Here is a 14,140-nt window from a genome sequence, read left to right as displayed (position 1 = left end):
TTCAGATAGCTAAGCTACATCCTGTTCATGTTGCTTTTTCTATCAAAGATTTACACTTGCTGATACAATTTGGAGATCAAAATATTTCATCACATGGGAGTATCATTTTCACATCAAGGTGATAAAAACATCATTGTAAGATAGTTGTGCAAAATGATGAGTGTTTGGAAGATTTATCTTTTCAACATTTACTACCTGTGGGTAATCTATAAAGTCCTGCCATCTGAAAGAAACAGATGGCAGCTTTCTGACTGTATCAGGTGGCAGACAGTGAGCATTAGCAAGCTGGCAAAGACCCACTTGAGATTAACTCATTAAAGAAAAAGAAATGAGATATTAGCAACCACATGGATTGTCAGTAAATTTTGCTTTTTTCCTTCCTTTGAAAGATCTGGAAACAATTGCATACATTTTCTTTTCTCCTTTAGTTACCCCTAAAATACATCTAAATGCAGAAGTATATTTTGTTCAATCTACTTGTTTACATGACTAATTCATGAATATATATAACATGCCTACTGTGTATACAATGCTTTTTAAACAACTTTGTTGAGGTATAATTCACCGAATACACAATTCACTCATTTAAAATATATAACCCAAGAAAAAAGTAATAAAGAATACAACTCAATGGCTTCTAATAAATTCACATTGCTGTGTATCAGTCACCACAATCAGCTTTAGAATATTTTCATTACTATGAAAAAAATTCTACACTTCATACCTCCCCTCTTGTCCCCATTTCCTCCAACCCTAATAACCAACTAATCTTCTTTCTATTCATAGATTTGCCTATACTGGGCATTTTATACAAATTTAATCATAGAATATTTAATTCTCTGTGACTGGTTTCTTTCACTGAGCATGTTTTCAGGGTTCAAACATATTATATTGTGTCATTTCTTTTTATTGTCAAATAATATGTCATTGCACATCCTCCTGTTTATCCATTCGTTAATTGGTGGACATTTGGGTTTTTTCCACATTTGGAATCATCAGTAATGCTGCTATGAAGTTTTGTGTACAAGTGTTATGTGGACATCTCTTTTCATTTCTCTTGGATATATAACTAGAAATGGAATTGCTGGATAATGTAGTAATTCTATGTTTAATTATTTGGAAAACAGCCAGACCATTTTCCAAACCAGTTGCACCATTTTACAGTCCCACCAGCAATAATATTTGGGTTCCAATTTCTCCACCTCTTCTCCAACACTTGTTATTTCTGTTTTGTGTTTGATCATAACTATTCTACTATGTGTGAAATGGCTTCTCATTGTGGTTTGATTTTCATTTCCCTGATGGATAGAAGTACTGAGCATCTTTCATGTGCTTATCAGTGTTTTGTATATTTCTTAAAAGAAGTGTCTACTCACATCGTTTGACCATTTTAATTGTATTGTCTTTTTATTATTGAATTACAGAGGTTCTTTCTATATTCTAGATGCAAGTCCTTTATGAGTTATAAATTATATATTATTTGCAAAAATTTTCTCCCATTCTGTGGTTTGTCTTTTCACCTTCAGAACTTAGAAAGTTTGGGAGAAGCAGAGAAAGGTTGAGACACAGGAACATTAGCCATAAAGAATAATGAAATTATGGCATTTGCCGGTAAACAGATGAAACTGGATACTTTCATGCTAAGTGAAATAAGCCAATCCCCAAAAACCAAAGGTGAATGTTCTCTTGATATGTAGATGCTACACACAATAGGGGTGGGGAGAGAAGAATAGAAGTTCATTGAATTAAACAAAGGGGAATGAAAGGGAAGAAAGTGGGGTGTGAATAGGAAAGACAGTAGAATGAATTGAACATAACTTTCCTATGTTCATATATGAATACACAACCAGAATTACTCCACATGATTTACAACCACAAGAATGAGAAGTTATACTCCATGTATGTATAATATGTCAAAATGCATTCTACTCTCATGTATGACTAAAAAGAACAAACACAATTTTTTTTAGAAAGAGAAAGAAAGTTTGAGACACAGTTTATAATTTTTGAAGATTGATCTGACATTCAGATGTGATTTTTGCCTGATTCCCCTATGCTTCTCTTGGTAATAGTATCCCATTTTTCTTTGAGTTGACCACCCCTTATCCAATCTCAGTCTCTGTAATTTAGGTAGAGCTGACCCTCTGCTCTAAGCTCTGGAATGGACACAGAAAACATTATTGGCCAATTAGAAACCTTATGTTAGATCAAGAGAAAAATCACACCAGTTACATGAGCAAAAATAATTCAATATAAACAAACATTAGTTAGATGTAAACTGTTTAGTGAATAACCAAAGAGCTTTAAAAAAAAAAGCATCAAGAATTCTGGAGGTAGCAACTGCTGGAAGAAGGTTCTCCCCTTAGGTCAAGGGGAAAAGGGGAGGGGCTAGAATTATTAAAATTGAGATATTTGGATAAGGAGGCCTGTGGAGCTGAAACCTCTGAGAAAACAGGCTCTCATCCATGCTCATGTCCTCCGTCTCAGAGGAAGGTCCCACAGACCAGATACCAGAGAAATCTCACAAGAATGGGCTCCAACCAGCTCGTGGTTTGTCTGGATCTCTGATGGGGAGGTGGGTTGAGACAATAAATCTAGTTCTGCAAGTGTTACAAACTGGATTTGGGGGACACTTTGGTAAGAAAGGGCTGCTGACCGAATGAAGAGGTGACACTCACTAGATCCACAAGTAGCAGAATCACCAGGAAGGAGCAAGTCTTTCTTCCTCTACCCTCCTTCCAGGTCCTGACTCTAGAACCCCTTATTGACAGAAGCTCACGAGGAGTAGCTGCCACCAGAGGTTTGTGATTTACAAAGCTGCAGTTCCAGCAGCACAAGGCAGAGTGTAGAAAGGTAAGTTTGTCATCATGGAAAACAGTATGAAGCTTCCTCAAAAAACTGGAAATAGAACTACTATATGATGCAGCTGTCCCTACTAGTGAGTATGTAACCAAAGGAAATGAAATCAGTTTGTTGAAGAGACATCTGTACTCCCATGTTCACTATAGCAATATTTACAATATCTAAAAAATGGAAGCAACCTAAGAGTCCAAAAACTAATGAATGGATAAAGAAAATGTGGTACACATGCACATGGAATATTCTTCTGACATTAAAAAAAGTGTAATTATGCTATTTGTAGCAACATGGATGAATCTAAAGGAAATTGTGTTGGCTTCTACATATAAGTCAGACACAGAAAGACAACTACTGCCATGTTCTCACTTATATATAGAAGCCAAAAGGTTGATATCAAAGAAGTAGATAATAGAACAGTAGTTACCAGAGTGTAGGAAGGGTGTGAGGAGAAAGGGACAGGGAAAGGATGGTCAATGGCACAAGGGTGCAGTTAGATAGAAGGAATTATTTCTGATGTTTGTAGTTGGTTACAAAATGTAATAGTGAGAGGAGCTTCTTCTACTTCTACTCCTTAATTTCTGAACCTATATATCTTATAGGAGAGAAATACTATCTGTGTGTGTTGGTCAGCTTTCTGTTGTTGTGATAAAAAACTTGAGAAAAACAACTGAAATGAGGAAAGGTTTATTTTGGCTCATAGTTTCAAAGGCTTCTGTCTTTGGTCATTTGACTCCACTGTTTCTGAACCTGTGGTGAGGGAGAACAGCATGGTGAGTAGGGTGCAGCAGAGCAACATGGCAGCCAGGAGACAGAAGGGAGAGCAGGGAAATAAACCCCATAAAGGCGCATTCCCAGTGATCTACCTCTTCCAACTTGACTCCACTCCTTAAAGTTTCCACCAGTCCCACCATTGCCACTAGTGGGGGACCAAGTCAGCAATACATGAAGCTTAAGGGGACGTTCCAAATCCAATCCATAACAATTGGTCTCTGATTCAAAGCTTATATTCATTTTGCAGAATGAACCTCTATACTTTCAGAGCACCATCTCCAAATTGCCACTGTAAATGACGTATACATAGCAGAGGTGGGTGCCCTCTGACTTTTCATAAGGTTTATCTCCCATCTGCAGTTTGTTTATAAAGCTTGATTAAACATTTCTCATTTGCTACTTCCAGTGCAACACTTGCTACTCCCTGCTCACCCAATTCAATTTGTGCAATGTCATCAATGAAGTGGGCCAGTGTGATATTCTGCAAAATGTCAAGGTGTTCAAAATTTCTGAAGACTGTATTATGGCTGAGCTAGTAAGCTGCCATACACATGGAGCAAGACCAAAGGCATACTATTGATCCTGTCAAGGAAAGTTCTTTTGGTGGTCCTTACAAATTGGTAGAGGGAGATGTAGCATTTCCCATACCAGGTTGATTTGTTCTAGCAAAGGTATTACACTTGGAAAAACTACCAATAAACCACCTCTAATTAATGTTGAAATAATCCAGTCCTATTTTAAGGTCCATCTGCTTTCTGCCCAGGCCCAATAGTTGAAGACATAATAGGAATCAACACTTCCGCCTCATTCAAGTATGTGATAACCATAGTAATACTGGCAATTACTCCATTATGTCTATCTTTTGTCACTATCTGGCAGGAAGGAGAAATCAACAGTTCCCACTTAACTTTCTCTACCCTAATGACCCTTGATCCATAAATGAGAGAGAGCCAAAATGGGAACACAACCAGCTGTTAACTAGTATATATTCTGGAACTGGGGGAAAACACGGGATGAGCTCACTGAGCCTATTAGATTGAAACTTGACCTATAATGCAGTTGATTTGTCACTTGATCATCATAACTGCCCTCCCCCACCCACACACACACTTGAATAGGAGACCAGTTAATTGAGTCAAAGTAGCAAACTTAAATGTGGACTAGTGGTATTTTGGGAATCTAGTTAGCAATGGCAGGGGTAGAGGGATAGTAAGTAAGCATTATTTAAATTTTGGGAGGTGGGTAATCATTTCATGACATTCTAAGAGAAGGCTTCCATGATCCTCTAATTAGGGAATATTTGGATGGAAATGTTTAAGAAATAAAGTTCTAAGTAAGATCACATACTAAGAACTTGGGAACGGATTGAGATGCATTGTGGTTAGTCAGGACTATCATAGTATTTAATTTGTGTAAGCAATCCTTTTTCTTTTTTCATTTACATCTAAACTAAGAATTCTTTTTTTTTAAAGAGAGAGAGAGAGAGAGAGAGAGAGAGAGAGAGAGAATTTTAATATTTATTTTTTAGTTTTCGGCGGACACAACATCTTTGTATGTGGTGCTGAGGATCGAACCTGGGCCGCACACATGCCAGGCGAGCGCGCTACCGCTTGAGCCACATCCCCAGCCCAAACTAAGAATTCTTAATGGAAATTATGCTACAATAAAATGTTTCAAACTATTCTTTCTACTTGCACACGAAAAACTATTAAGCTTGTCAAATCACAACCACCTTGCTTTACCTAGATGCAAACATAAAATACAAGCTCCTAACTCTGCTCAAATAAAGAGAAAGAGAATAATTTTGCCTTTCAAACTTCAGTTTTTCTGTGGGAATAAGAGGCCAAAAGGCTGTAAAAATGTTGGGAATCTGACCAAATCCTGTTTAAACATAACTGCAAATTATTTTTGGATTATTCATAAGAGATAATGGTCTTCAGAAACATTATTTATTAGGTTGGTAAAGTTTCAATGTTCCAAAGTGTTATGCCCAATAAAGTTAGTAACTACTCTTTAAAGCAAAGGTTCTCAACATTTTTACTCAAAACTACAAGATGGGTTATAATCTCATATGCATAGTACCAGGGCTCCCTTCACCAAATTTTAGAGAGAAAGTCGTGATTCAGATTTTAGCGGAGGTAGCAAAAGGGTAGCATTCACTAATGAACTATAGTACAAGGACATGAGATACTTTAAAGGTAATTTTACCAGAAAACTATGTAATTAATCAGTTTCAAAGTACTAATGATTTTAATATTTTAATAACTACTACATAAACATGTTTTCCCAGCTCTTCAGTTCTAGTTCAGACTATTAATAGATGATCAATGCTGAATGAATATAGATAATTTTGTTAGAATGAATGCCTAAAACATATGCGTTTTAGCATATTGAAATGGACACTCCCAAAGTATCCTTGACCTCAACTGAAAATAACATTTCTGTAGGAATTACAATTCTCACATATAAGAAATGTCAGTTTAGCTATTAATAAGTTATTCATGATGTACTTTGTACCTCATCATGATGCTCTGGAGGTAGATTAAGAACCACTGCTCTAAGGTGACATCAAGGCCAAGTCAGGAGCTGTTGATCAGATTTCACTTTTCCAATAATTTTATACATTCAATCTTACAATGCAAAAACATTTGAATCTTTGTACACTTTGAACAATACAATCTTAGAATGCTATTTTGGGATTCTTGCTGTAGAAGTTAACATTTACATCTAAATGAAAATTAACAACCCACAGGACAAATGGAACTCAAAGAAGGTAAAGGGACCTTTTCCCCCTAGCAATTTATAAATAATTGAGAGGTTCTTAAGGAAATGTGAATGAAATTATCTTCAACCAGAAATCCTATACTTTGCTAGATTATCAGTGCAACAAAGATGACAGAGACATACTGCCAATCAAACACTGGGCTGGGGATATAGCTCAGCAGGTAGAGCACTCACCTAGTATGTTGTCAGCTCTGGGTTCAATCCCCAACACTGCAAATTAAAAAAAAATCAAAATATTTATTTCCTACATACTATGTGCGCCTTTAGGGAAAAAATATGGATGAATAAAACAAAGAATGTAGGCAAAGAATATGACAAAATCCTCTGGAAAAAGGCAAAGAATACTTGGGTGACAAGAAAATGCTCAAGAGAATATTTGCACATTGGTACCTGAGTAATCCAGGAAAAAAGAATGACCTGGTAATAACCATTTGGAAAACTATACTGTGAAGATCTTTACATTGTTAATGGCAAATACTGCAAACTTAAGTCAGATGCAAAAAAAAAAAAATGAGGACATTAACGTCAGAAATAATGATATAATAAACAAATGTAATCATAGCATACCACTTAGTTCAGAAGACAATATTTTTGAAGTCTGTTAACTCTAATTGTTAATAATACAAACATGGAATTTGTGATGTACAAAAACTAAAATATATGTCAGAAAAATGGGAGGAGTCAAAGTAATACAATCTCCATTCTTTGTAGAAGTAGGTCAAATAATGAATGGATAGAAGGTAGCAATATCCATATAATTTGGAAATGTGAACTCTAAAGTTGAAAGAGGAAATTTCCTCTGTTTATCTGAGGCACTGCCTCTATTTTTGTCATAAGTCTTTTAGAACTGTTTGATTTTAAAAAAAAACATTTATTTTTTAGAAGTATTTGGACATAATAACTATTTTTATGTGGTGCTGAGGATCAAATCCAGGGCCTCAGACATGCTAGATGAGCGCTCTACTACTGAACCACAATCCCAGTCCCAAACTGTTTGATTTTAAAACCTATTTGCATATAACATTTGGGAGAGACAGGAAACAATTTTACAATGAAAAATCTCTATCAAAACCACTGAAAAAAGTGCACTCTATCACACCTAAACCTAACTACTCAATTTTATAAGTTATTTTAGGAAAAAGCATATGGGTCATTATTCATTTATAAAAATAAGTTTAATCTTTAATCATAAATATAGTCTTTAAGGTAAATTAATTTTTCAGACGTGAATGTCTTTAAAAGTATCCAAAGAATTCATTATCCTTCTGCATTCTGCTTCTAAGAAAGTACTTTGGAGGTAGATCTGTTCTGAATTCTCATTCTTTTTCTTTTCTTTTTAGAAGCAGGCAATTTTGTGTCCTCTGTTTTTTTATTTTTCTTCAAACAACTAAGAGGATTTGGGTCACTTATTTTCTTGCGCTTTTTTCTTCTTCTCTGTTCAGGATTTTTCACTAACCCCTGTTCCTGTTTGAGTTGCTTGATACTTTCTTTCTCATGCATGGAGACAAGCTGACCTGACTCTACCGCTTTAACAAAGGCAATTGTTTTGGGAGAAGGTTTGTCCAAGACTATAGTGTTCTGAATGATAAACATCAGAGGAATCCCAGGCTTTTTCTTTACTTTCACAGATAAATTCTGATCCTATTAAAAAGAAAAATAGAATTATTTAGTTCAAATATGTCAATTAAGGTAACTTATATAGGCTCCTAAGAACTTAATGAGGGGTGCACCAAAAATAAAACACAAATTATATTTTTTAAATCAGTGTGTCTCACTAAGGGTATATTTTATAATAAAGGAAGGAAAACAGAAACTGAGATCAAGCAGTGTAAGTAGCAGAAGTATGAACTGGTTTTGTCAATAGTCAAGGGTAAAAGAAGGAAGGAAGAAAAGTGCTAAGAGAAACAGAAATTAAGACTTGAATTCTAGATTCAGCTTTGCCTCTATGTAAGTTTATAATTCTGGAAGAAAATATTTAAGCAAATCAGTGTGCATATGAAATTCTTCACTATCTTCCCTTGAAGAACCCTAAAACAAATCACACATTTCTATATCAATAATTCCTCATTCTCAAAAAAGAAACTTCAGTGACAAGAGCAAATTCAATATACTGCAGGTTCTTGCACAGTGTCAAATGACAATTCCTTTCATTGACTGAAAATGAAGATCTATATTTTTTAAATCACTTTCAGCAATTTTTTTCTGATTACAAAAAGCTCCATATACTTAAAAATACAGAAAGAGTTAAAATTGATTTGTGGTTCAAAAATACCTGTGTTGCCAAAAAATAATGATGAGGATTTCCCTCTTCAACCATGGAAAGCACACATTCTGATCCACTCACTGAATTCTTGAAATGGGGACAATTTCGAACTTGGCATTTCTGTGCAATCAGTTTTGCCCCATATAAATCCTTTCCCAATGTTTCTAATTACTTTAACACACATCTGAAAAAAGACAAGGAAAAAAATGCTATTAGTAGCCCACAATTATGAGAAAGATATGTCTTTTTAAAAAAAGGGAGTATAAAACACAATACTGAAGTTTTTAAAATGTAAAACTATACCATTATGATTTGAAATTGTCATAAGGTAGCTATTTTAATCTTAAAAGACTTCGAAAATGCATGGGCCAAGCAGAAAGAATATAATTGATAAAATTTACTTAGTACTTATTATGTGCCTGACAGCATGCACATTGCTTTTTTTTCCCCTTTTTTGCAGTGTTGGAAATCAAACTTAGGGCCTTGTCCATGCTAGGCAAGCACTGTACCTCTGAACTATATCTTCAGCCCATTCAAATTGTTCTTCACATAAATTCTTGCTTTATCTCAAAATAACTTATGAAGTTACTTTAAAATTATTCTTATTTTAGAGTACCCCATTCTGAGAGATTTCAATTAACACACTCCAATTCAAGCAACTGTGGAAAAGCCAAGACATAAATCCAACAGTTTGACAACAGATCCCTTGCTCGCCGCCAGTGGACAGGCTTCTACTTCAAGTGCAAATGTGTATACTCTCAAAATTTGTATATTTTCAACTCAGAAATGTGAATATTCTCAAGTCATGAGGATGTTTAAAATCATAACCTCTTTTCAATCTGCATTTTCATATTAATATAAGTCAATGTTTCTCAAATTCTCATGTATAAACTACCCAAATTGGAATAACACAGTGATATTAATTTTTTTAAAATTTCTAGTTCCTCTCTCATCCCCTAGTCTGCATCTCTTAAGAAGAACCAAGTATAGTCATCCTTCATGTCTTTGTGGGATTAGTTCTAGGATCCCCACTGATACCAAAATCTGGGAATACTCATCTCTTCTATAAAATGGCACAGTCTTTGCATATAATCTAAACACATCTTCCTGTATACCTTAAACCATTTCTAGAGACTTCTAACACCCAACATAAGGTAAATGCTATATAGGGTTGTTATAGTACGTTGTTTAGGGAATAATATATAAAAAAAGTCTCTACACATTTGTTAAAGACGCAGTTTTTCCGTCAAAATGTTTTCTAAGTTTCCTTGAATCTACAGATGGCGCACTCATAGTTATGGAGACCCACTTGTATTAGCATTTTAATAAGAAAGGCTACTCCGGCACTTCTTCCACTAACAAAAAAAAAAAAAGAGAGAGAGAGAGAGAAAGAGAGAGAGAACACCAATGAGCCAGAGATTTTCTCAACCTTACCAAGTCATTGCCAGACTTTTCCTTGCTTCATCTCCTCTATCATCTCAATAGTTTCATTTTGTTTTTTAAGAAAGATGATTTAATTTTTTTCTAGTAATCAGTTTTGACCTGTTTCAGGAATTGCAGACTTATTGAATACTTCCTGGTTGTCCTTCTATCAGCTCTTTAAATCCACCATGTCTAAAATCAAACTACTTTCCTAACTGCAAATTTCTCCTCTAAGATTTGGTATCCTTTTGGAATCATTATTTTTTCAGACATCTTAGGTAGAAATCTGAAATCATAACTGACCTTTCTTCCTCATTCCTACCCATATCCCATCAGTGGCTGGTTAGTCCTACCTATTTCAGCAGTCTCCTCACAAAAATTTTGGGTGAAGCCTTTCATCTCCCAGGTTTAAGCTTGCACTATTTCTTTTTTCCTTTTCCTTTTCTTACCCCCCCCCACCTTTTTTTGGAGACAGGGTGTTGCTAAGTTGCTGAGGCTGACCTCAAACTTGCTATCCTCCTTCCTCAGCCTCAATGCTGCTGGATTGCAGATGTGCAGGTGGACTGCTTGTCTAGCAAGTGCATGTATCTCAAAAACATGTCAAAAATAAAAAATGGGAAGGGTAAATTGTTATAATTTTGAAAATCTTAAAGAGTTGTAGAATGAAAACAATTTATATATCTTGTTTGGATCCTGTGGGAGACCAACCTTACACGTGACTGGGTCACACTCCCCGGCTGGGTGCTGAGGCACTCAGTCACAGAAACGAGGCAGAGCTTCCCCCAACCTTCTTTGGTTCGAGGGTCGGAATATGGGTGTGTCTTGCTACAGCCCCATGGGTGAAGCTATGCTCACCTATTCCTCGGTAATGTAATTCCTTGCCCTGTTTAGGATAGAATCTTACATGGAAGTGCCTTGTGTGCACTGAAGTATGAAGATCTTCACTGAGATCTCCTAGGATAGACTCCATTGTGGACTTCTTTACTGTGAAATTTCATATCTGTCAGAAAAGTTAGTAAAGTTAGATCTAAAGGCTATCACACTCTAATAATTTTAATTTTCTTAATTACAAAACAGGAAAAGTTCATCCTGTTTTAAGTGGAAGAGTAAAAAGGTGTTCATTCCCTCTCCTCTTACCTATATGATACAAGTTAACAAACTACTGTGCATCCTTCTGCAGTGTTTCCACGGTCACACACTTATATCACATGCATACACATGCACGTCCATACATGAAGATACTCTTATGCAAATATGGAATTATATTCCAAAACTGCTATACATTTTGCTTTTCTCACTTCACAATCCTTGTAGATATGCTCATACACACCTCCCCAAGGTCCATTGGCAGAGCTCTCATTCTCTATTTTTAATGGTTACATGACAATATAATAAATATGATACAGAATGTGAATTTTTACTATCTCCTCTTCTCTTCCTCATCCTTTTCTTCCTTCTCTTCCTCTTCCACTTTCCCTTTTCCTCTTACTCTTCCTTCTTCTAATTTTTTAAAAATTTAGTACTGGGAATTGAATCCATTATAACATCAAATTACATCTGCAATCCTTTTTCTTTCATTTTGAGACAGGGCCTTACTCAGTTGCCTCACCTGAGGTGGAATTTGCAATCCTCCTGCCTCAGTCTCCTGAGTAACTGGAATAATAAGCATGCGCTTCTTTGCCCAGCTCCTCTCTTCCTTGCAGCAATAGGATCCTGATTTTTTTTTTCTGGATAGTGATGCCTAGATAAAAGGATTTATTCTCCAGTTCTCTCTGCAGTTAAGTATGATAATGTGCTAGCCAAAGATATGTAAGCACTGCAAGGACTTTTAGGAAGGCTACTAAAGGAAGTTGACTTAGCTTGACAATGGGCACTTTTGTTCTTTCCCCTTCTTCCCTCCTAATCCCTGGAATTGGGATGTGATGAATGAACTCTGGCAGCCTATGGGTCCATGAGCAAATACTGGCAAAGCAGTTAAGACAGGGAGGCTAGATGGCTGCAACATCTTTCCAAACCTAGACTTCCTTCCCTTGGATATGTTTTACATGAATAAATAAATAAATTTCTACTTTGGTTTTAAGTATGTTATTTCTTTTAGATGCAGCCAAATCCAATTCTAATGATAAATTTCAAGTTTGCTCTATAAAGATATAGAAGATGAGAGTTATATTGAGAGATGTGTTTGATGAAAACTCAATGTTAACTCGTATTCACCAATACAATTGCCCTTCCTTTAAACAGGTTCAAAATTCTAGTTTCTAAGATGGCTCTAAAAGGTAGACTATTTTTCAAAGCAAAATAAACCAAATCCTTTACACATCCTATAGAAGCCATCTTGACATTCATTTCATTCGAAAGTATAAGCAATTTGATTTGAAATTATGTCAAGAGGATACATCTCTAGTAGGGAAAATTTAGCTAAATAAGAACCCCAGATGTCTGTGCAAGGGACAGCAAGGAAATATTAATGTTACCCTGTAATGGTTAATTTGAAATGTCAACTTGATTGGATTAAGAGACACCAATGACTAATAGGTTTCTGGGTGTGTCAATGAGGGTGTGTCTGGGAATGATTGGCATGTGGGATAGCAAACTGAAGTGGAGACCCTCCCTAAGCTTGGACAGCATGGTCTAACAGGATGGTGGCTTGGATGGAATAAAAGTTGGAAGAACAAGGAAGCAAGAGCAGATGCAAGCTTGATTCTTCTTGGAAGGGTTCTTAATTGCTACTGTGACCTCCTGAGGATATCAGACTCTTGCTTTTTGACTTTTTCAAAGCAGACTCTGCCAGTGATTCTCCAGGGTGTTTCCAAAAGCCTTTGGTCTATTACTAGGGTAGCACTGTTGATCCCTCTTGTTCTGGGACCTCAGCCTCTTGGACTGCAGGGCTACTGGTTCCTCTAGTTCTCCAGCCTACAGACGGCCACTATGGATCATCCAGCTTCTGAGTATGTAAGCCAATCTAATAAATCTCCTTTCTATAATCATTCTTCTTGTTGATTCTGTTCGCCTAGGAACTCTAACTAATAGACACCGTTTGTCAATTGAAGAAACCAAGCAGGATTTCTGTGTATCAGCCCTGCCACTAAGAGCCCTGCTCTTCCTTCAAGTCAAATAACACAGGGGAGAACATGACTCTTAGAAAGTTTTCAAGGAAGTTTCTGTTTGTCAAGGCTCTCCCTATTCTCCCACCCCATAATGGGAATTGAATCCATGGGTGCTTTACCACTGAGTTACATCCCCAGTTTTTAAAATTTTATTTATTTATTTTTTATTTTGAGGCACTAAGTTGCTTAGGACCTCAATGAGCAACCTCTGAGGCTGGTCTTCAACTTGGGAGACATTGGGATTACAGGTGGGCACCACTGCACCTGGCTGTCAAGGACATTTCTAAACCAGACAGTAACCAGGAATTGCCCACCACTACCTACGTATCATCAAATAACTCTTGTCTGATGACAATGTAAAATTAGACTAGCAAGTTTGCTATAATAGTTTATTTAGATGAAACCATACTTACATAGAATACTGCCAAGTTGGGTAAATCTAAAGGAATTCAGTGTTTCACTACAAGGGATTTGAATAGTTGGCATTTTACTATACAATGTTTAATAGTATTCAAGTGGTGAAAACAAACATTAGCAGAGCATATCAAAAAGTTAAGAAGTATTAGCAGTGAGAAAAATGTCTTTGATGCAACAAACATGGCCATTTGAAATTTATTTAAATTGTAACTGAAACTGGTAGAGAAGTTCAAGCTATAAGGGACCATTCATTTCAACCTATCAAAGAAGATTAACGAATACTTATAAAATTACTCAAGGTAAGCAAATATTATTACTGTTACTTAAAGGAGTTTAAATATTGAAAATTATGTCAGATTATACCTTTAAACAGATTTTCTGAAAACACCATTTTTTTATATTTAGCAAAATGTTGAAGACATCTCTTTCACTCATGGTTTCGTATATATTTTTAAGCAGCAGGAAGACTACAGGGCAGAAACTGAACTCCTGATGGCAAGAAATTAAACATGCTTTG

At 35.9% G+C, this 14,140-nt stretch overlaps 1 pseudogene; it reads right to left on the bottom strand.

Moving 5' to 3' along the window:
- Positions 1-7,671: 7,671 nt before the first annotated feature.
- On the bottom strand, positions 7,672-10,425 carry LOC143640647 (rRNA-processing protein UTP23 homolog; annotated as a pseudogene).
- Between the last annotated feature and the right edge of the window lie 3,715 nt (positions 10,426-14,140).

The sequence above is a fragment of the Callospermophilus lateralis genome, unplaced genomic scaffold, assembly GCF_048772815.1.
Source record: "Callospermophilus lateralis isolate mCalLat2 unplaced genomic scaffold, mCalLat2.hap1 Scaffold_43, whole genome shotgun sequence".
NCBI lineage: Eukaryota > Metazoa > Chordata > Mammalia > Rodentia > Sciuridae > Callospermophilus > Callospermophilus lateralis.
This window is presented reverse-complemented; position numbering and strand designations above follow the sequence as displayed.